The 21,594-nt window shown below is 41.9% G+C and overlaps 1 protein-coding gene across 3 annotated transcripts in view; it reads right to left on the reverse strand.

Annotated features, from left to right (window-relative positions):
- LRRC4C (leucine rich repeat containing 4C) overlaps nt 1-21,594 on the reverse strand; it is an 860,187-nt gene that overhangs the window by 475,766 nt on the left and 362,827 nt on the right. For 2 of the 3 annotated variants that reach the window (XM_074955295.1, XM_074955296.1), the window contains exon 2: nt 16,771-16,860. The exons of the other annotated variant lie outside the window; for it this stretch is intronic. The gene's annotated coding sequence lies outside the window, so the exon portion shown is untranslated. The remainder of the gene's footprint in view (nt 1-16,770; nt 16,861-21,594) is intronic. 3 annotated transcript variants of the gene reach the window in all.

Consider the following 21,594-nt stretch of genomic DNA (forward strand, 5'->3'; position numbering starts at 1 on the left):
ATTAGCAAATCACAAGATTAGTAACTGGAGAATAGTTGATTTTCTGTTTTGCAGGAAACTCCACCATTTTGATTTTCCCACAGAACAAAGATTTTTTTCTCCCCAACAATCTCCCAGGAAACAAAATTAAAAACATTTCAGGTTGATCAAACTATTTTGTTCCCATTTTGACTTATATTTCATGTTCTATTATATAATCATAGGACTGTAAGGCACATCAAGAGGTCATATAGTCCAGTGGTTCTCAAAGCCGGTCCGCCGCTTATTTAGGGAAAGCCCCTGGCATGCCGGACCGGTTTGTTTACCTGCCGCATTCACAGGTTCGTCCGATCGCGGCTCCCACTGTCCGTGGTTCACCGCTCTAGCCCAATGGGGGCTGCGGGAAGGGTGGCCACCACGTCTCTTGGCCCGCGCCACTTCCCGCAGCCCCTATTTGCCTGGAGCAGTGAACCACGGCAGGTAAACAAACTGGTCCGGCGCACCAGGGGCTTTCCCTGAACAAGCAGCAGACCAGCCTTGAGAACCACTGATCTAGTCCAGTCCCCTGCACTCATGGCAGGACTATTATCTAGACCATTCCTGATAAGTGATTGTCTAACCTACTCTTAAAAATCTCCAATGATGGAGATTCTACAATCTCCCTAGGCCATTTATTCCAGTGCTTAACCACCCTGACAGGAAATTTTTCATAATGTCCAACCTAAACCTCCTTTGCTGAAATTTAAGTCCATTGCTTCTTGTCCTATCCTCAGAGGTTAAGAACAATTCTTATCCCTCCTCCTTGTAACAGCCTTTTATGTATTTGAAAACTTATGTCCCCATTCAGTCTTCTCTTTTCCAGACTAAACAAACCCAATTTTTTCAATCTTCCTTCATAGGTCATGTTTTCTAGACATTTAATGATTTTTGTTGCTCTTCTCTGGACTTTCTCCAATTTGTCCACATCTTTCCTGAAATGTGGTACTCAAAACTGGACACAATACTCCAGTTGAGGCCTAATCAGCGCGGAGTAGAGCAGAAGAATTACTTCTCGTGTCTTGCTTACAATACTCCTGCTAATACATCCCAGAATGTTTGCTTTTTTTGCAACCGCATTACACTGTTGACTCATATTTAGCTTGTGATCCACTATAACCCCCAGATCCCTTTCTGCAGTGCTCCTTCCTATGCAGTCATTTACCATTTTGTATGTGTGCAACTTATTGTTCCTTCCTAAGTGGAGTACTTTGCATTTGTCGTTACTGAATTTCATCCTATTTCCTTCTGAACATTTCTCCACTTTGTCCAGATCGTTTTCAATTTTAATCCTATCCTCCAAAGAACTTGCAACCCCTCCCAGCTTAGTATCATCCACAAACTTTATAAGTGTACTCTCTATACCATTATCTAAATCATTGATGAAGATATTGGAGAACCAGATCCAGAACTGATCCCTGCAGGACCCCACTGAATATGCATATACCAGAGTTTGAGGCCAAGGAAACAAGGAAGGCATCTTCTGAAGAGTTGCAACCATGTCTTCTCCTCACACTTAAATCAACAATATTTTGTGTTGGACGATGTCACAAAAAGGTCTATCCCAGGGAAGCCCAAAGTGAGAAAAATCTTCCATAGAATAGGATCACTCAGCTCTAATTCATGATCCAGACAGAAATGTTTGCTCACTGTGTCTGCTATGGTGGTTTCCAGACCTGGTAGACATACTGCCAAGATGTTGATTCAGTAGGTTATGCTCCAGTTCCAAAGTTTTATTGCCTTTGCACACAAGGATTTGAATCTTGCTCCTCCTTGGCAGTTGCTTTGTTGTGTAATGGGACTCTGCCTGTGTTACCCTTGATCTTGGGTAGAAATTGGCTTCATATTTAGTGAACTGTTCTGAGCTCAAGTAGATTGATTTAAAGAGGAAACTACTGAGACCCCATGTGCCTTCTACTGTGAGGTTCCGAAGGTGAGCTACCCTGCCTGCTAAGGAGACATCTGTGGTGGTGATCTTTGCGGGGGGGGGGGGGCAGGGGGCACAGAATTCCACGGCAAACATAGTGGGGCTCCTTCCACCATAACCTGAAGAAGTAGGTGCCGGGGTCAGGGTTGCATGTGGTTTCTCTGAGGAATTCCTGCATTTGGAGGACTCCGAGGCGGGTACCAAAGTTGGTGCAGAAGGGGGCTTTTGTTGAGAAACCTCAGTGTGCAGCACACTGGAGGCTGCCTTTGCCAGTATGGAGATCTCAGTATCAGAAGAGGCAGAAGCCTTGCCAGTACTTGTACCAGATGCGAGGTCTCTGCTTCTTTGGTTGGGGGGCAACTTCTACCTCTTCTTAGTCCCTCTATTGTGGGATCTAGTTCTGTTCTTCTTAGAAGATTTCAGAATGTCTGAAGGTGGCCCCAGGTTTCTTCTCAATGAAGCTGGAGAAATGGAAGTTGCCCAGGCACACAGGTAGACGGAGGGTGACGTACCAGGGTGGAGGAAATAGGGGAAGAAATTGGGCCACAAAGTGGTAGCAGGTTTCAAAACAACAACATTCCATAAGGAGGAATTTGAGCCTTTCCTCAGCTTCCTGGATCTGCTCTTATGTTATGCTCCAGTGCAGTCTTTGCACTTAGACAGAATGTAGTACTCTCCAAGAGAGCAGAAGCAGCTGGAATGTCCAACTCTGTGGGAAAAAACTACTTCAGATTTGGCAGGGCTTGAAGTCAGGAGTTTGGGGCATACCCCCGAAGACAGAAGGCCACAGGCAAAGAGAAGCAGCCCAGGTCAGATGTGAGGGAGTCACAAACACAAAAACAAAAAAGTGGGAGGGACCGCTGTCCCCTTTGACAGTTCTCAGGGTACACTAGAGTGAGAGTCACCTTATTATTTCCTGCTTCCATTTAGATGGAGTCTAGTTTGTGGTAGCTCCTTAATATCACCAGCCTGACAGCCACTCAATCAATCATTCTGCCACTCGCGATGTCAGCCCTGATTTTTGCTTTACAAGTTAACCCAAGGTGCACCCCAGTTCCCAAGTTTCTTTGAAGTACTCCTCTCTGATATCTAGCTCTGACAGAGGCTACTCATAGAAATTATGGATTCCCTGCTCCCAGAGGAACAGCGTGTCCTGGTTTAACCTGAAGTCACCACTCCTGTATAATACACAGCACTTGAGAGCACTTACAATAAAACAAAAAAAAAATGATTATGAAAAACTCCACTAGAAACAGAGTGATGTGAACAAATAGCTATAACATAAAACAAAAATCACAAGATACAAACTAGGGCCTACATTTATCAAGTTACCTTTCCTTAAAATAGTTTTCAGTCAAGAGTTCAGTTTGTTGCAGAGCTGGCTGACTTCACAGGAGCCAGGATCCAAATGTTTAGGAAAACACACCACCGTTCCACAACATGTCTCCTCAATGAATGGATAAAGAGTGTCTTTCTCCACTATGATATTCTGAATCAGTCTTTTGCCTTTATAACAGACTATGGATTATGTTTCTTTTTCTTTTTTTACCTCCAAGTGGTTTCAGTTGTTTGCAGCTGTCTTTTATGATTTTCCATTGACTGTTCTGTGATGGGGCAAAGGTAGACAATTGAGTCTTGCGTTACATTACCAGCTAACGAGGGATGAGTGGCAACTCTCCCCTGTATGAATAGGCCATCATCAAGTAATATCACTCCTAGGTGACTCCTTTTAACATTTAGATGACAAGGGCATACATTTCAATATAGTTACATTAACATATAGTTAAATACTACCCATACACACAGCATGCCATGATTATGAACATCAGTAAGCTGCAAGCTTTCAATAGAGACCTTACATGTTACTCTTTATGGACAAATAGCCTATAAGCAATTTATTTAATATAGTGAATTTCTCAGGTTTGAGATAAGAGTTGTTTGCAAAGAATGGGGAACCTTTGCTCAAGGATGCCTTTGTCTCTCAAGCCCCCAAAGCACACATACTATGTGCAAGGAATTAATAAAACAATAAATAAAATTAAATTGAAATAAAATAAAAAAGATAAAAATAAGCAAGCTAGCTATGCTTGACGCTAATGGCGGTTGGAAAACTCCACCTCTAGCTGCAGGTAGTTGAGAAGGAACTGGAGCAGTGGTCAGCTTTCCCCTATTATGTCCTTGTATTAGAGCATGAGGAAGATTAGGGTGCAAGACTCTGTGGGCACTGCTACCAAAAATATCCAAACAAGAGCCAGCAGGGGCATGCACACCCCTAAAATGACAGCTACTTGTAGTAGTATCTATAACACTTCACTAACACCACCACACCATTTTGTGCTTCCATAGCACTTTCCTTCTGATGCTCCCCAAGCATCGAAAAACATTCATGAATGTGTCCCAACAGCCCCACTTTGAGGTAAATATCATCCCCATTTTACATTTGAGGAAACTGAGTAATGATGTGGTTAAGGGATTTTCACAAGGCCATTATGAAATCTATGGCAGGGCCAAGAAATAATTTATATCTGAATCCTAGTACTCGGTCATGCATAGTCTAGCCTTTGCATGCATAAATGGACATTTGTACATGCATATCTGTTAATTAGATCCCTAATTATCCTTTTACACATTTCTTCATGCACAAAATAAATAAAGGCCTTTCTGTGGGTCCAGTTATGTATCCCATAGAACAATGCTGGATACAGTCTCTGAGCTGCTGGTACAATAAGCTTGTGATGTTTATATCTGAAACCATTTTGTACCACTCGGGGAACTGAACTACAGAAGAGTTGTTTGTTTTCAAGTATCTTAAATCTCCTGCTCACTAGATTAAACATATGATAAATAGCTATAAATATAAAAATCAGCAAATACAGAATTTGTGAGCAACTATTCACACTGAGGTATTAAATGCTAACTGGAGACTAGATGCAAAAAATAATTGCCAATATTTTCCTCACAAATACTAAACCTTTAAGTACCAAAAAAAGCCAACAAGCACACAATTAGCAAACTGACAAAATATTCTCCTGAGTCCTGCCATCAGCTGCTGTTCCTGTGAATACTTTTTGCTGTATTAACCCATCTCTAGAATGGAACATGCTCCTTTCCCTTCTTGTTTCAGAATGTTTTGTGCACAGCATATTGACAGCACGTCAAGCAGTTTTTCCACTGTTAGAAACAGTTTATTTTAAAATCGTGTCACTGGTTGACATGCTGTAAAGGTGACTGAGTACTTGCAAAGGTAATAGGCTTGTTATTAACACCATTTGCTAATGAGTTACTGTAACATACCATACGTATATGTCTCATCATTGCTGGCACCATTCCAGGTCTAAAATGTTGGCTAATATTCACTGCAGGGAAAGTGTCTTAATTCATGAATATTGTAACTAGGTTGCATGCTCTAGTTGTCACAGTTTCAGGATAACTGCACCTGTATTCCTGCTTCATGGTCCCTCAAAGGAACAACTGAAGGTTTCCAGCTCCGATCTGTCACTTCTCTCGAGTAGAGACCTGTACCTCTCTACTTCCTGACCAAGGGTTTTAAGGCTGTACAGTTCCCTGCCTTACATTGTAATATCCCCAGCAAGCCACTCTGCCTGTAGTTTATTTTCTCACCAAGAGCACATGACCAGTGTATTGCCAGCAGTTATCAGTTACCACGCAGCTCTTTTTAAGTAAGCAAATATATTCTTAAGGTAAAAGCATTTCAGAAAAAAATATAATAAAAGTTCCTGTATGCAGGCTAAAACCTTACAAGAAGTCACCAGTCAGTCTTATGGGGCCCTGTTACAGGGTTCTCATTCACTGCTACTGCACCTCCTTGTGTTTAGATTTGGAAAGGTGTCTCATGGCATTGATTGCCCCCTTCTGCTCGCTCTATGATAGTCTCTCCTAGTAACTTGGCCCTCTGATCAGAGCTCCAACTAGTCCACCCGTTCTGGGGTTACAAAGTCCAAAAGGACCACTGTAAAATGCTTCTCTGGCCAGCACATCCCTCGGCCCACGCCGCTTCCCGCAGACCCCATTGACCTGGAAAAGCGAACCGCGGCTAGTGGGAACTACGATCGGCCGAACCTGCGGAGGCAGCAGGTAAACAAACCGTCCCGGCCCGCCAGTGGATTTCCCTGACAGGCCACGTGTCAAAGGTTGCCGATCCCTGCTATAGCACCTTTCATCTAAGGAAATCTAAGCATTTTACAAACCTTTCTCACAACAGCTCTGCAACATTTATATGACTATTTCCATGTTATAAAAGGATAAAACAAGGAACAGTAGAGGTTAAATGGTCACACAGCAAGTCAGTAGTACAACAAGTATAGGAAAAAAAATTTAACTCTCGGCTCCTGTTCTAATCACTAAATATACTGCCCTCCCTATTGCATTTATACCAATAGCCTAATCAATGGAGAGTAAGTGAAACCCAGCATCATGGTTAAGTGTCATGGACAACAATAAGAACTTTGTAAAACCAGAGAATGACTGTGGCCCCAGCAAGTCTCCTGCTTTCCTAAAGTTATTTCAATTGTCTGGTTTCCTTCCCTGTGATTATCAGTTTAGAAACTCTTCCAATTCTTAAGCTCATTGATAATTTTTAAAACTTCAGTAACCATTTACCTTCCATTCTTTCCTTGTTTATTTCAGAAATTCAGTTTGAACTGATCCAACCTTTTCCTTGAAATCCCAGGTAAAGCAAACATGTGAGGGTTGTTGGGGTTTTTTTTGTTTGTTTTTTAAGAAAACATACACCAGTAATATCTTATATTTTGTTTGTAATGTTAAAAAATGCTTGAAGAAATCTGGGAGTGCAAGCCTTTGGAAGGCCAATTTTTATTATATAATTCAAGGAGGAAAATCATAACCATAGATTTAAACGGAAAAAAAAAACACTTTCTTCTTTCCAAAATATAAAAAAAAAAATGAATAGAAATTAACCAAATATTTCCTAAAAATAAACACTAAAAAAAAAAATTCAATTAAAACAGCATGCCTTTGAATCCCTCTCTCTTTTCTTATATTTATATTTTTCAAAAGTAAAACAATTATGTGTAAAATCCTATCCGGACCCCAGTTTCCTACTTTGCAGGTCAGGTTTTCTAGTTTTCAGTAACCTCTCTTGGAATTGACATTATTCACGACAAAAAAATGCCAGGAAAGTTTCCTGGAATGTTTATCTTTTCCACTAAAAATGTCCACTCTATTTCATTCAGAAACCATATAAAATCCTAGCAATGAAACCCCGGGGGGTGCGGGGGTGGGACACTCAAGAAAGCCAGAATGACTGCACTTGCCTTTCCTGTCTCCTATGAAGCCAGGCCTGGCCTCTGCCCTATGAAGATCAGGCCACTACTTTCAAAACAAAACAAAAAAAACCCCAAAAAACCAAGACTCTTCCTCCTGTGAAAAAGTCTTGTACCAACAAACCTGAGCATGGGAAGAAACATGCCAGTCGTGCCCTACCCCATCAACTTCTAATTTTGAAAAGCAATTTCCTGTCTCCTGGGTAAAAGAGCCCCACTCTACAAGCCTCACTCCGAGAGCCCAGAGGCCGACTCTTACAATGTTGTTTGTGCTGTATTTCCATGCAAATTATTCTCCACTTCCTCACTGTCTTATTTGTCAGCTCAGAGTATGTTTAGAAGCCCCCTTTAAATGGTTCTAGTTCTGTACCTCCAACATAGGGGACAATCATGCCAGGCATGCTCCTGTCCATTAATCCATCATCTGGTCATATCATTTTTCTGGTGTATGTGTTTTTTGAATGAGCTACAGTGATAGTTTGCCAAAATATTGATCGTATAATCTTAATTCTTACCCAGAAATATCTCCATTGATCTTGCATTGTCCTATTTCACAGGCTTCCTACCCTAAACTTATGACGGTTACAGTTCCCTTGGGTTCTCAGTCACTTGCTATTCCAGAGCTCTACTTTTGTTGTTCAACCGGTAAATGAGGCTTTTTGCACAGGTTGCCCTTTTTATCTGCAAAGCAGCCTGAACTCCTCTCAGTCAGTGATGTTCACTTGCTACCATGTTTTTAAAAGGTAAGATGACGACTCTCTCTTTTTAAGATTGCATTTAGCTGAGCTCATGTATAATCCTTTTCAAAGTGTTCAGCGCCTTAGAATGTTGTTTGCATGATAAGGTACTTTACAGATGAGCCAGACATGAACATTATTAGATTTGAGGTTGTTCCTCAAACATTGCACACGAGCAAATGCTCAGGGCAGCTACACAGCTCTCTTTTACCCAGAGAACTAAGCATGAGGATGGGCTGATGCATTGGCTGTCTGCAGCAGTCAGAAGGTTCAGGAAGCAGCCTTCCCCAACCTTGGACCTTTAAGCATAACATTGTTCTGTAATGACCCCATTTGACTTAATGGCAGCACTTTATACTATGAACTGATATGTGATCTCAAGCAGATGCTAGAGGAATCAGACCCCAAACACTATATTCTGTGGTCTGAGAGGATATATGAACGGACACAGAACATTGCTTACTCCACCTGACAGCAGTTACTTCTTCTGCTCCAATGTTGATAACAGCCACTTGGGCAATTTGGACAGAATCAAACAGACCATGACATAAGATTGTAAGACCCTTGGGTAGGAACCATAAGGTCTCAATTGTTTGAAAAGTGCCAAGCCCACTGCTGTTTGATGAATACATTATAATATGAAATGTTTCATGTCAGCTGTGAGCACATGCTCCCCGTAATAAAGAAAATGCCATCAGGCTCAGGGGCTAAGACACTAAAAAACACAGTTAAGCATTTTTTAAAAATCCATAATAATTTTCAAGATTCTATTTTTCATGTATTTATTTTTTTTAAGTAAAACAAAACATCACAGTTGCAACACCAAACTGTCTTCTTCATCTAAACAGTGCAAATGCAGCACCCTCCAGTTGGGGTTGTACCAATTAGCATCTTAAACTACACAGTGGTCAACCCACCATATAAACTTGACTAGATGAACTCTCTCAAGTGCTTTATGTATGTATGTTTATGAGCCTCTTGGTTATGTCTATTGAAATTAAAGGACATTGCGCATTGTGAATGATTCAGATATCAGGTGACAAGACTGTAAAGCAAAACAGAAGAATCATGTCCAAACTCTGTGGCAGTTTGTAGAGGAGGAAGACCTCATGTCAGGAGCAATCAAGTATATCACCCAAAGCTATCTTGCACTGTGTTTTTAGATGCCTGGGGAGTTATGTGGACACTGGGAATTAAATGAGTTAATAATAAATATGGTATAGCCAGAAAGAAGTTTGTCTATGTCTGCCCTCCATGTCGCTTCCCGTTCACAACACTATGTGGACACACTTGCAAAGGCACAGCTCTCCTGGCTTGGCAGCTAATAAGCGCATCTGTTTGTGTAGGAAATCCAGACCTGCTGTTTATATTTTTGACTCCTTCTAGCCTACACTAGCTGAATGCTTTAATTTGAGACATGAAAGTGCAAACATGATAAGGTGATAGATAACTTTGAATGTATTATAGTGAGTGGGGAAGCGGGAAGAGTTTGTGTTTTGTTTTTAAACAAGACATTTTCCCCTCCTTACCATTCTGTCCAATAATCATAAAGTAAATTATAATCGTTAGCACTTACATATCACTTCTCTCATCTGTAGGTCTCATACTGGTTATTACCCACCTTTTATGGACCTGGAAACTAAGACACACTGATTTATCCAAGGTCACACAATGAGTCAGTGAAAGATTTGAGAGTAGAACTCGGAGCCACTGACTCAGTCCAGTCAGTGTCGTAACAACCGTGTAATACTGAGGAGCAAGCACTGGATAGGGGAACATAAGATATGCAGACTCTGGAACCAACCACAAACTTGCATCAAACATGAATCCACTACACCACCCACAGCCCTCGAGCACATTACCCAGGGAGTGCAGCAATGAATGGCAGACCAATGAGGACCAGCCTTCTCTTTCTTCTGCGCTCAGGGCTGGCCTCCAGCAGTGCAGGACTGTTCTTAGACAGTAACTTCTTTATTCAGCTATCCCTTTGCTTCCATTCACACAGCTGAAGCGAGCACCCAGATTTGGACAGTGCTTTTCACACAAGTTCATTGTGATGAACCTTAGCAGGACCTAAATTATACCACAGACAACAAAGCTAGTACTATGCCTCATAGCATTAAGATGATACACCACTTGAAGACACCTGCATATAGTAAACAAAGCAGACAGTTCTTCTCATAGTTCCCAGCAAGATTCCCCACAAAAAAGTAGCAATGTTTAGGACCAGATCCTCAACTGATGTAAACTGCCATAGTTCCATGGAAGTGATTGCAACTACGCTGGTTTACACAAGATGAACATCTGGTCCTAGGCAAGTTGCTTTATTAATCTAAGATTCATTTCAGTTTGTGACTGAACTTCCTACAATGAAAGACAGGCACAAAAATCACCCTCAAAACAAGCAGAAAAGACTACCTGCACTCTCTATTGGACAAAATGTGTATTTTGCTGTGGCCAGCCTGTATGATCTATACCATATTTTCAACTGTACAAGTGTTGTATTTTTTTTTAAAGGTCTTGGAGAGCTTCTGACGCCTGTGTGAAAATCAGGCATTTGTAGAGCATCAATCCTGCAGAACACCAAAACAGGATTCCTAGGTTTAGTTCCTATATTTGGCATTGACCTACCTGATATAGTCACACTACCATTTTGGTAGCGTAGAGGGGTCCACTCACTGCAGGAGAGCCTCCTCATGGCCAGGCATAGCATAGCAGCTGTATCCTCATATAGCTTCCCCTACTGATGGCTGTTCCGTCACTGCTGTGATCTCTCTTCCCACAGCTTAATCCTTCAGCCAGGTCACACGTTAGTCCACCCCTTCTGGCGTAACAGAGTCCAACCCAGCTATAGTTCAATGACCTTACAGGAAGTCTTCTATCAGTCTCTGGGCTCCATTATCTTTATATCTTTTCAGACGGTTTCCTCTCCCCTTCCTTGGTGGCTGGTAGGGAAACCCAGGCCCACCCTCTACTGTAGGTTCCAGCCCAGGGACCCTGTAGCCGGCATCAAAGATTTGCTCCCTCATACTCTTTGATGTCTCTCAGGTGCACTACTCTGCCCCCCGATAATGACTGCAGACCGACTGACTTACTCTAACGTGTGTACACACGCTCTCTTTTGCTCTGTGCAGCCCCCTTTCTGCTACAGACTTTGTGGCTTTATAACCTAGCCCCTCCACAGCTGGACTTAGTTATCCATTACACCTGGCTCTCTCTGTCTCGCAGGTACTGCCAGGTATGTTAATTGGCCTCAGGCCCACTTTAACTCCTTTAGGGCCTGTGTGGGGTACACACCACAGAACAGGTATCTAAAGTGGAATGAGGGGTATAAAACAGGTGACACATAGGTACCCAAACTTTTAAATGAAGTCTGATTGTTTAGAATCTTAAGACTTCAGAAACTACCTCCCCTGCCCTGTTTTTTCCAGAGCCAGTAGGGAATTTTTGAACAGAGCTTGTTGGGGTCAGAAAATATCAACTTGTCAAAACTGAAACTTTTTGTGGAAATGTGTCACTTCTGATAAAAATTTCTCAGGTCCAGAAGGGAGAGACCCCATCACATAATAGCTATGTGGTAGGTGTTCACCTGAAATGAGAGACTCCCAGGCTCTGCCTGAACCTGGGTCTTCCACTTGCCAGATGAGGGCCTACCCATGGAGCTATTGGCTATTCTGAAATATGTGGGTCTCTCTTTCCGCCCCCACCCCATATCTTTTTCTTCCTCCCGTCCCCTTATGTTTCTCCCCTCCCCCCAACCATTTAAATGGTCTGAGTTTCATTCGTCACTGGAATGAAAACAAATAATCAAACCACAATGTTTTCCAGAGATTGGAATTCTTGTTTTCTGGCCAGGCCTACTTTCTTTCTTCATGGTTCATTCAGCCCCACATGCTTAAAAACTCTGAATGTAAAGGCAACGTAAAAATGCCTTTTGTGACTACTTTGATACTTGGTTCATTCAAACTGAAGCTCAGTGCCCTGACTGAAACAGTTTGCTGCAGATTAAATAGAAACTACTGGTATGTTGAGATCAGCTACTTCCAGTCTTAGCCAAGGAGATATTTGAAATATTTTACGACTATTGCCCTGAGACAGCTTGTGGCAGCTCTATGATTCTCTTGTCCAAATTGGTTTAGACACATTTCAGCAAATGGAAGTGATCCATTGTCAGGTTCTTTTTGTGCAACAGTGAGAACATCTGAAGCCACATAGCTGGTTTGATTAATCTCAAATGTCTTTAGTGTGACAACAGCTACATTCGTCTTTACGGTGGTTGATAGAAGTTACAGCATAAGTCAAAGCTAATGGCAAGCCCGGCCAGGAATTCAGAAGCACAAACACTACAGATACGGAGTTCATTATTGCAAACATTGGCAAATCTCATGCAGAGTGAGCATTCTGCTAAGTGTCTGAAACTGCAGTGTTTATCTGAACTACCCCAATCACTTAATTCTGCAATATTTGGTTGGAGATCTCATGACATTTCACATAGTTCCTGCTTCCATTCAGAACACTCACTCTCTATAGATACAGCTATGTGTATATACAAGCCCATCCACCCTGTTTATGGAGGTGGTTTCAATTAGATTAACTGAAGAAACTTGTAATATATTTACTACATGCCTGTGCAATCAGTTGCATGCTTCAATTTATTTATCAAATGCCAATGCTCTTTATCGTATATTTATGACTACATCACCTAATCACTACTCCATCTCCCCAGGATTTACTGTAGCATTCCAAATCCAGCTTGTTTACTCCCCGCAATCTCTCACACACGCTGAGATCTTTACAGTTGGATTTGAGGTTGATAAGACATCTGACTTTACAGGCAAAGGGATATGGAAGTAACTCAAATAATAATAATATCTACCTCAGGAGGGCGAGGAGAGTAATTGTTTACATAGTACTTTGAGATGGCTGGATGCAAACTGTAACTCAGTGGTAATATGGTAACAGCTGCCAATATAACCTCAGTCTAAGTGAGAATTAAAGAAAATAAGAAACAAAAGAGAGGAAAAGCAAACTCTCTGTGGGAGCTGGTGTGTGTTTCTGGTGTAGCTGGATGTATCAGAACACAAAATATCAGCTGCTTCTCTCCATTTACTATAGTAAAAAGTATAGTAGACAGAAAACAAGTCACAAGAGATACATACACAACAGGAAAGATATAAATTATGGCCTCTTTCCTTCCTCAGTAACCAATGTACAAGAGAGGTAGGATTCTTTGGTTGTTTGTATTTAGACGAAGACAAACTAAGTTCCTGGGATCTGAGCACTCTGGAATTTTGGGATAATTTAAAAGTCGTATCAAACTCCTCCATTATCCTCTCACTCTAACCAAAAGCATTCTGTCCAAACAATCAGAGGGGAAGTTCAACTCCAGAGCCTTTGCTTCTTGGCTATATCTCTGATATTTAGGAAGTGTGATTGTGGAGGGGGCAAGTGGATGAAATGTTTCATGCTGTATCTTCAGCAACAATTGCTTACAATAATAACCAGATCAAAAAAAAAGGATGCTAATGCACATATAGGAGTATGAATCCATATATTAACAGCAAGAGAGACCATATTATTATTCCTGCAAAACACGTGCCTGAATCGCAAGAATTCAAAGGCACTTCTGTTTCAAATGACTTTTTAAATAGTATGATTTGTCTAACATATTATTAAGGGCTCTTCAGAGGAAAAGGGGGAAAAAGGACGAATAGCAAAGAGCCTATTGATTGAAGTGTAATTTCTATTATCACAGCTAAATTGTATTTTCGCATGCAAGCTGGAGCCTCAGTAAACAGAGATTATTTTTGCATGGGTCCCCTTAAACATATTGTTGCTCATTTCTGTGCTTTGTGTTGTGCCCATTTTATATTAAAATTGAAAACAGTAGTGATTCATGTACTGATACAGAATGTGATGTTTTTAATTAGAAGCCATTTCTTTTACAGCCTCCTGCCATCACTTCTCAATGCATTCAATTTAAAATGGCACTGTCAATATAAAAACCCATTTGAAGATATTCCTTATATGGGTTCCCACTAGCACCACCCAAATTGTTGAAACTGAAAGTATTTTTAAAATGCTCAATGGCAGCAGGGTTAGGCCATTGCCGAAAGTCAGTGGAAGTTTTAACATTTATTTAGCTGGGAATAAAGATTTTGAAAATCCCAACACTGGGGTATGTTTAATTATCTTGTTCATTGTTTGGGGACTTCACTTACAGTTTGTCTACATTGCAGTTTGTATAGACATATCCACATTAGCTGTACTCTAGGTAGCTCACGAAAAAAAAAGACATGAGGACACAGTGACACAGGCTTCAGCCTAGACTGCACGATCCTGCCTGACCCCTCTGGATACACACATGCTGGTCAGCCTGTGCTGAAACCCATGCCTCTGCATCCTCACATCTATTTTTGTTGAACTAGCTAGATTACAGCTACCACAAGTACACCCACATGTGCTGCCAGAGGCAGAAATTTTGCGTATAGGGTGTGAACAATGTGCTCCACCCATTACACTTGCTTCCACTGGTGCCCTGGCTCTGCTGTGTATTCTGATACAGAAGTGGGGCATGCCCCTCTTTATCTCTGCATCCTTCTTGTTCTTGCTCAAAGGGGAGCAGGAGCAAGTAATCCCTGTGCAGCCCAGAGGGCAGAGGATGAATGGACTGCTACTGCATGCAGCTGTGCAAGGGGATTGGGACGCTTCTTGCTCAACCCTCAACCCCAAGATCCTGTAGTCAGTAGTTTCATTTTTATTTTTAAATTGCTCTATGGTCAGTTTCACTCATTCTAGAACAAGAGTGTACTGGGTTTGAGACATCAGCACTGTAGTAAGTTTTTAAAACATTAACTTTTAAAATAAATGGTAAGGACATTTTTAGTGAACAAACTAAGTTTTGAAAATTTATTCTCTCTCCAAAACAATGAACATTTTGAACTTAAAACCACATTACCACCGATCTTTTAAACACATTTTTGATTGTAGATTTTGATGTACAGATCAGACTCATGAAAATATTTGTTTTCCTCTGCAATCTTATCTTGCATTTATCATGAATGAAACTATAAATATCGTCAATATCCTACTTAAAGGGATGAATCTGGATACCACAGATAGATAGTTGAATGACTGGTTGCAAAAGAACTTCAATGAATTTAGCCCTTATTTCTTTTCATAAGTCATTCGTGAACAGACCTACTTGTACTAATTAATTTACTACTCATAATTGTTTGAAACGTGTTTGTGAACAAATTTTAGCATATTGGTTGTTTACAAACTTTACAATTTGGCTACTCACTATTCTGGAATAGTAACTGGTCATTTAAGTCACATAGTATCATTTCTACTCTCTCACTGGAGCTTTTAAAGCACAAGAATAACTAAAAGAATTATAAGCAGTGAACAGCAACTATCAAACAACAGTGAATCTTTTTGATTATGCACAAAATCCTTTGCAGTCATGATAATTTGGGTATTATAAACAGGACAAACATCCAGTTCCCAAGTATTTGGGTGAGCAAAACCTGTTCTCACAAATGTTTATGAATACTGTTGATGGGAACGGGGGCAGGAGGGAGGTAAACAAGAGTATGAACATAGTAGAACCAAGCCACTATTCAAAATTCAAATGAAATTTCACAGACACTCTTTTTGCAGAATCTTTTTGCACTGGAATCTTACACTGGACCTATATCAGACCAAAAGGGCTCTAGGCAGGGACGTCCAACAAATATAGGGGAAAAAAAATCAAGAATTACAATCCCACCAACAGCAATATCAGAGATGATTTGGCTATTCCAGACTGACCGTGCTTAGTGCATATTGCAATGAGACTTGGAATAAATGGCCTTTTGTCCTTCCCTGGTGTATTAGTACATTAAACCTGAGAAGGTCATTAATATTACTTAGGATCTTCTCAGAGCTGAAAAGTTTAATCAAAGTTTACATCACTGGCTGCCGCTCTGTAGCTTAGTTTGTAGCATTCCTGCTACATAAAGGTCAAGATGATGCTATTTTTGGGCAAGAGAATTAATAGCGAGGTCTATCTAGACTTTGGCCAGGCAGGCTCTGTATAATTTTCTCTAGTGCTTAGTTTTATGAATTATCATAAATCCTGGCCTGTGTTGTCATGGATTCTCCCTGAGCTGAGGTTATCTATTGCATAGTAGCATGTGATGAAGACTAATGTTTATGAGTGAGGCTAAGAGACAGCGTCCTCAGCAGAGACAGAATTCCCACTGATCACCATGAATCTAGTATGTTATGGCCTGACATTCATGTTTCAGTTGACACACAAGTCAGCAGCACTGACAGAGGTCCAGAAGAGGAGGGCTAGTTTCATGGCTTGCTGCCTCCATGTGTTCCCTAATACAGCTTACCTACGGGGCTGATTCTTGAGGGAAAACAATTCCCATTGACGTCAATTAAGTCTGAAGACAGAAAATGAATAATTAAGGAGGATTCCAAAGAGAGTTTATCTTGCAGATGGACCTTTTAAATTTAATTCCTTTTAAAGGAAAATTGGGGCTTTCACTTACAAGGTGTTCTCTGTGCTTATCTCACCTAGAAGAGACTGTGTACCATAAGGTATAAGGCAAAATTACACTAAAGGCAACAGAAAGGCCTGACATCTGACAGAATTTCTCATATTATTTTGGGTGCTGCTATTACCCAAATGCTTTTTTTTTAAATCTCTAACCATCAGCTCTTTGGGTGAAACCAGTCACACCCGTTAGCCTAAACTCATATGCTATCATCACTAACATAAACCCATTGAACTTACATGATGTTCAGACTATCCAATCGAATGTCAGCTTGTTTGGCTCCCACATCACTAAACTATCTTGAATTCTTGCAAGAGAGAAATTCATTTCTGGAGAAGACAAATAAAAAAAAAGACATTAAGTTAGACTATTGAAGATTGCACATAAGTGACAAGCGCTGAAAAACAAAACCTTCCCAATTGACACATCTATGGGGGAGTGGGGAGGAAATCACAATGTAACAAAGAGAGTAGGGTTTTATTATTGCAGCACTTGTACCTCAAAATTGACACAATTTTTTTTTCATATGTAGAATACAAGGAATTTTGACTGTGAGCAGTTTTTGTTTGTTTGTTTGTTTGTTTTTTTCTCCCTCTCTTTTCTCCTATGAGAAAAAGATTATGCTTTACTAGAAAAAACGAGTGTATTTTCTATTGTGGCAAAACACCTCCATTTTACAGGTTTGCTGTGGGCCATGAATCTGTGCCATTATTGTCACTAAAAGGTTGTTTCCTGATGAAAATGAGGACATTTCACCTTGGTCAATATGGACAGAAGGATTTTGAAGCAATTTGTTTGGGTGGTACTCCAGAATAGCACCTGTTTCTACACTTTTGTAATGGCTACTAATAGGAACAAACGAAGAAGAGGGACATTTGAGTGGAGTAGCAAGCCAAACTTCTACCAGTGAAATCTAATTAACTTTGGAATGGTCTCCCTGGGGAAATGGTGCAAGCCTGACCACTTCAAATATACTGGACAAGGCACTAGTAAGTATGTATGTGCAATAGGATTTTCTAGAGTGATCAGCATTGGCCTAACTGCTCCGACTGAAGGCAAAGGTAGCTTTACCATTAACTTGAATGGGAGTAAAGTTAGAGCGGCGTTAAGAGCTTTTGAAAAATCCCACCCATAGAAAATAACCCTGCAGTGGAAGTGACAGTTCTCAGCTTTAGGCAGAGTTCCCTTTTTGGTCACTCCACTGGCAAAATCGGATAGCTTTCCAAATATAATGTGGTATAGGCTTCACTGCTTAGAAGACTTTAGTAACGTCAAACTGAACAATATCATAGAAAGATATACACTGTTGAAGACAATGCACTGGATAATCAAATAGGCCTGTCATCTCTAAAGTCTACGATTGAAATACCTGCAAAGAGATCAGTGTTGCCATTGGATACTCATGGAGTGGAAGCAGGTAGTGTGATACAGCTCTACAATTTTGTCAGCCCTCCATGGAGCTATGATTATGACATATTAGATCTGTGTAATTATTAAGAGATGCAGACTGGCTTTCAGCAGTTTGAGAGCAAAACTTGGCCCTGTTACAATATTAACAATTCAGATATACGAACCTGCGCTCCAACTGAAGTGAGCTAATGATATTGGTGTTACAGAGGGCACTCAGCCCTGGAGGGACCCATTGTGTGAAGGCTAGCCTGTTATCCTTCACACCTTCTGCCAACCCACTATGGAACAACTTCAGTTTCCCCTAAAGAGCTTTCAGTAAGTTCAATGAACTTTTTATGTAGTGAATAGTGCCCCCTCTATGAATCTACTTTATTTAGCCAAAGGCCAAACATGGTACACAAGCAAGACTTAACCCCAGTATCTAGCTGGTGGGAAAAGAGTGTGGAAAAAGGGGGGCAAGTAACTCTTTAGTCTGTCTACCACACCTGAGTCCATTTGTCTCCTCCTTACTAGTAAAGTCCTCTTGACCAGAGACCCCTTTCCGGAGTCAAGTCTCTTGCCATCACCAGATGAAGGGTTCCTTTGCGGAACACAGGATCCCCACTTAGGTCAAACTACTGCAACTTGTTTACAGAGCAGCATGTATTGCCTCTGCAATCTGATCCACCTGCTAAAAAGTCTTTCTGCTCAATTCAGGTCTCTCCTAGGTGCTTAGCATTCTCAGCTTTCTCCCCTTTCAGAACCTCTTCCCTTCAGAAGTGCCCTTCATAGATTTCCTTTTCTTACAAGCTCCCTACCCAGCTCCCATAAGAAATACATCTCCTTAGGAGCTTCCTGTGTCTAAGAATTTGCTGACTGAGCCCTCATAACCCTCTATTAGGCCCATGTTGCCCTTAGCTAATTGACTGCTCTTTAGTTACCTTGGTAATTAACTACTCAAAGGAGCAGCTCATTCTCCTTAGCAGAATCTATCACAGGTAGACTGGGTGCCTTATCCCATCAGTTTTAGATGAAAGGTACGAGATGGTTACTGAGTCAGGAGGGTCTGTGGCTGCCCTTCAACTCTACAGGAGAGACACCTGAGGGAAGGTCCAATTGTCTTTTATACGGCTTTCATTCAAGGAGCGGGGAAAAGAAGGATGTAGAAGAAAAGAGAGTTGGAGGGTAGAAAGAGGTATTGGAGAACAGTTTAGGGCAGTGGAGAAGGGGCTTGTATTGCAAGTCTGGGAATGGAAGAAGGGCTTCCCTGGTAAGCCTACTCCATCAGGGTTAGTTCTTGCAACCAGTAAACCAGAAGGCTCCTGTGACCAGGTCACAGGGGGTGCAAAGGACTAGTAGTTTGGAGAGGTTGGGGAAGGAGACCCAGGAGAAGGTGAAGGGCTGTACTGCAGTAACAGCTACAGGACTTGTGGTAGAAGAACAGGCATCATTAGGCAGGGTGGTTGCAGCAAATTTCATAGTAGAACAGGAGCAGCGACAAAAGCAGGGGGTGTTGAAAGAGGACAGGGGCACAAGTTAAGCCCCTTGCTCACCTTCCCCCCCCTTAGTGGTGGGAATTGAGTCATGAGATCTGGCAATAGCAGCTGATGCAGAGGACAGAAGAAGTAGTGGGTGGAGGAGACTGGCTCACAGTGCCAGAGGAATGAGGCTAGTGGTGAAGGCAATTATTACTCAAACAGAGCTTGGTTTGAGGGCTGTGCCTAATAGAGGTGCACATGGGGCAGAGGAAAGTGTGGGGGTTGGGATGAACTAGAGTACAAATAGAAGTGGAGGAGGAAGGGCTGGGGTTGGAGATGATCAAATAGAGGCTAATCTCCTTGATTAGGGAACAAGCATTTCCCAAGTAGCAGGGAAAGAATCATTAAAAAAAATAAAATAAACCTGAGGAGACAGGTATGAGAAATGGAATTTTACTGCTTGGGCTCTCTGGGACAGCTTCAGATGTCAATGTAGTACAGACTCAACAGCAGCACAAGGAACTGCCTGGGTCTTCTCAGGAGTTGAGGCCATTAGTGTGGAAGAGGACACTAACCACCATTGGGGTGCACTCAGACACCAGGTTTCCCATTACTAAGGGGATGATGTGGGGCTGGAGGCATCTTGTGTAAAGATATTGATGCAAATGAGTGACAGGAATAGTGGTCAACAGTCAGGGAAGGAGGGAGGAATGGAACTGGGGTGAGGGTACAGGGTCAGATAGCTGGAGATGGGTGAAGAGGGACATATTTTGTTTGCTATATATATCCCTAATACCACCAATGCCAGAGAGATGTTTTAACAGAGATTGTTATTTTAAAAGGCAGAGGTTTGTGTCTTTGGACTTTGTAAAGGCAATTCAGCTGCCAGTGTTGAGAGATGGACCTCGGTTTTCAGAATAATAATCTGAGGGAGAGCTTTTGGAAGCACTATGGGAAGGTTTGTGGTAAAAAGGCTTAGCAGCATGCTTCTTTAACTGTATCAGTCATAGATAAAGTCACAATTCTCTTTAGAAACAATACAGTTCCAATCAGTTGAGGCCTGGTTAAGGCAGGAGACAATAGTTGCAAAGGGAGGGAAAACATGGGAACTTGGTACATGCATATCAGGAGAGATTGAGGGTGGGTAGAGGACAGCAGTATTGAGCGGGAATAAAGAGCCTCCTGTAGGACTGGGGAGGAGACAGCTGAGAAGGGAAGTAGAGGAGCAAAATTCCAGTGACCCTCAGAGGGAGAGGTAGAGATTGCTGGAGGGAGAGATGGGGATGATTTGATGCTAAATAAGTAACAAGAAGGGTGGGAGTTGGGTGAGCTATCCCAGTAGACCCCCAATAGTGGCACCAGATGCCTGGTGAGTAGGGAGGAGCTTCCTCTCCTCCCAGTTGCTCTCTTTGAGCCTTTACCTAGTGGTTATTCCCCCAGTGTTGTTTTCCCCATCTATCACAGGACCAGGCAGCTGCATCTCCCACTCTTGACGAGTGGCTTCCCCCACAGCCCCTATCATAAAGAGGAGCTTTGAAGGGGGAGAAGGTGAGCTATCAGGGGAGGAGAGGGTACTAGCTCAAGTAAAGGGGATTCCCTGGAGCTGGGGACCCCAGATTGTTTCCCCCTTTTTTCTTCCATGACCCGTCCCCTCATGTACAGAGTTGGGCAATAAATTGTCTCGTCTGTGCAGAGGAGATGGAGGCTCAGGAGTTAGGTGGAGATGTAGGGCTCTGGAGCACCCTTGTCACAGCAATAGAGGCTCTGGAGTCAGTTGATGGATATTGGGGAAGGGGCTGGAAATGTGGAGGGAGTGGTAGGCCTGCAGGAGGGAGATGGAAAAGAGGATAAGAGAACTGGGGTTTCTTGGGAGAAGAGACTGAGGAAGCTGGTGGGGATATCTAGCTTGGCCACTGGAGATGGGTCATGTCAAGTGATGTCACCAGCCAGTGGAGGGGTCATTGTCACTGGTACAATCCCACTACCTTCCCTTCTCCCAAATGCACAGTTTATCCAAAAGCCTTGCAGACAGGGAAACAAAAAGTTAAGACACCCTGGTAAGAAATTAAGAAGGGGGTGGGTTTTGTGAGAACTGAAAGGGGGCAGGGAAGAGGGAGACTTCAGAGAGGGATGGAAAATTGCATGACATATTAGTATTGTTTTAACCCTTGAGGAGAATGTGAGGCTGAGGATTTG

This window comes from Natator depressus, chromosome 6 (assembly GCF_965152275.1).
Source record: "Natator depressus isolate rNatDep1 chromosome 6, rNatDep2.hap1, whole genome shotgun sequence".
Taxonomy (NCBI): Eukaryota; Metazoa; Chordata; order Testudines; family Cheloniidae; genus Natator; species Natator depressus.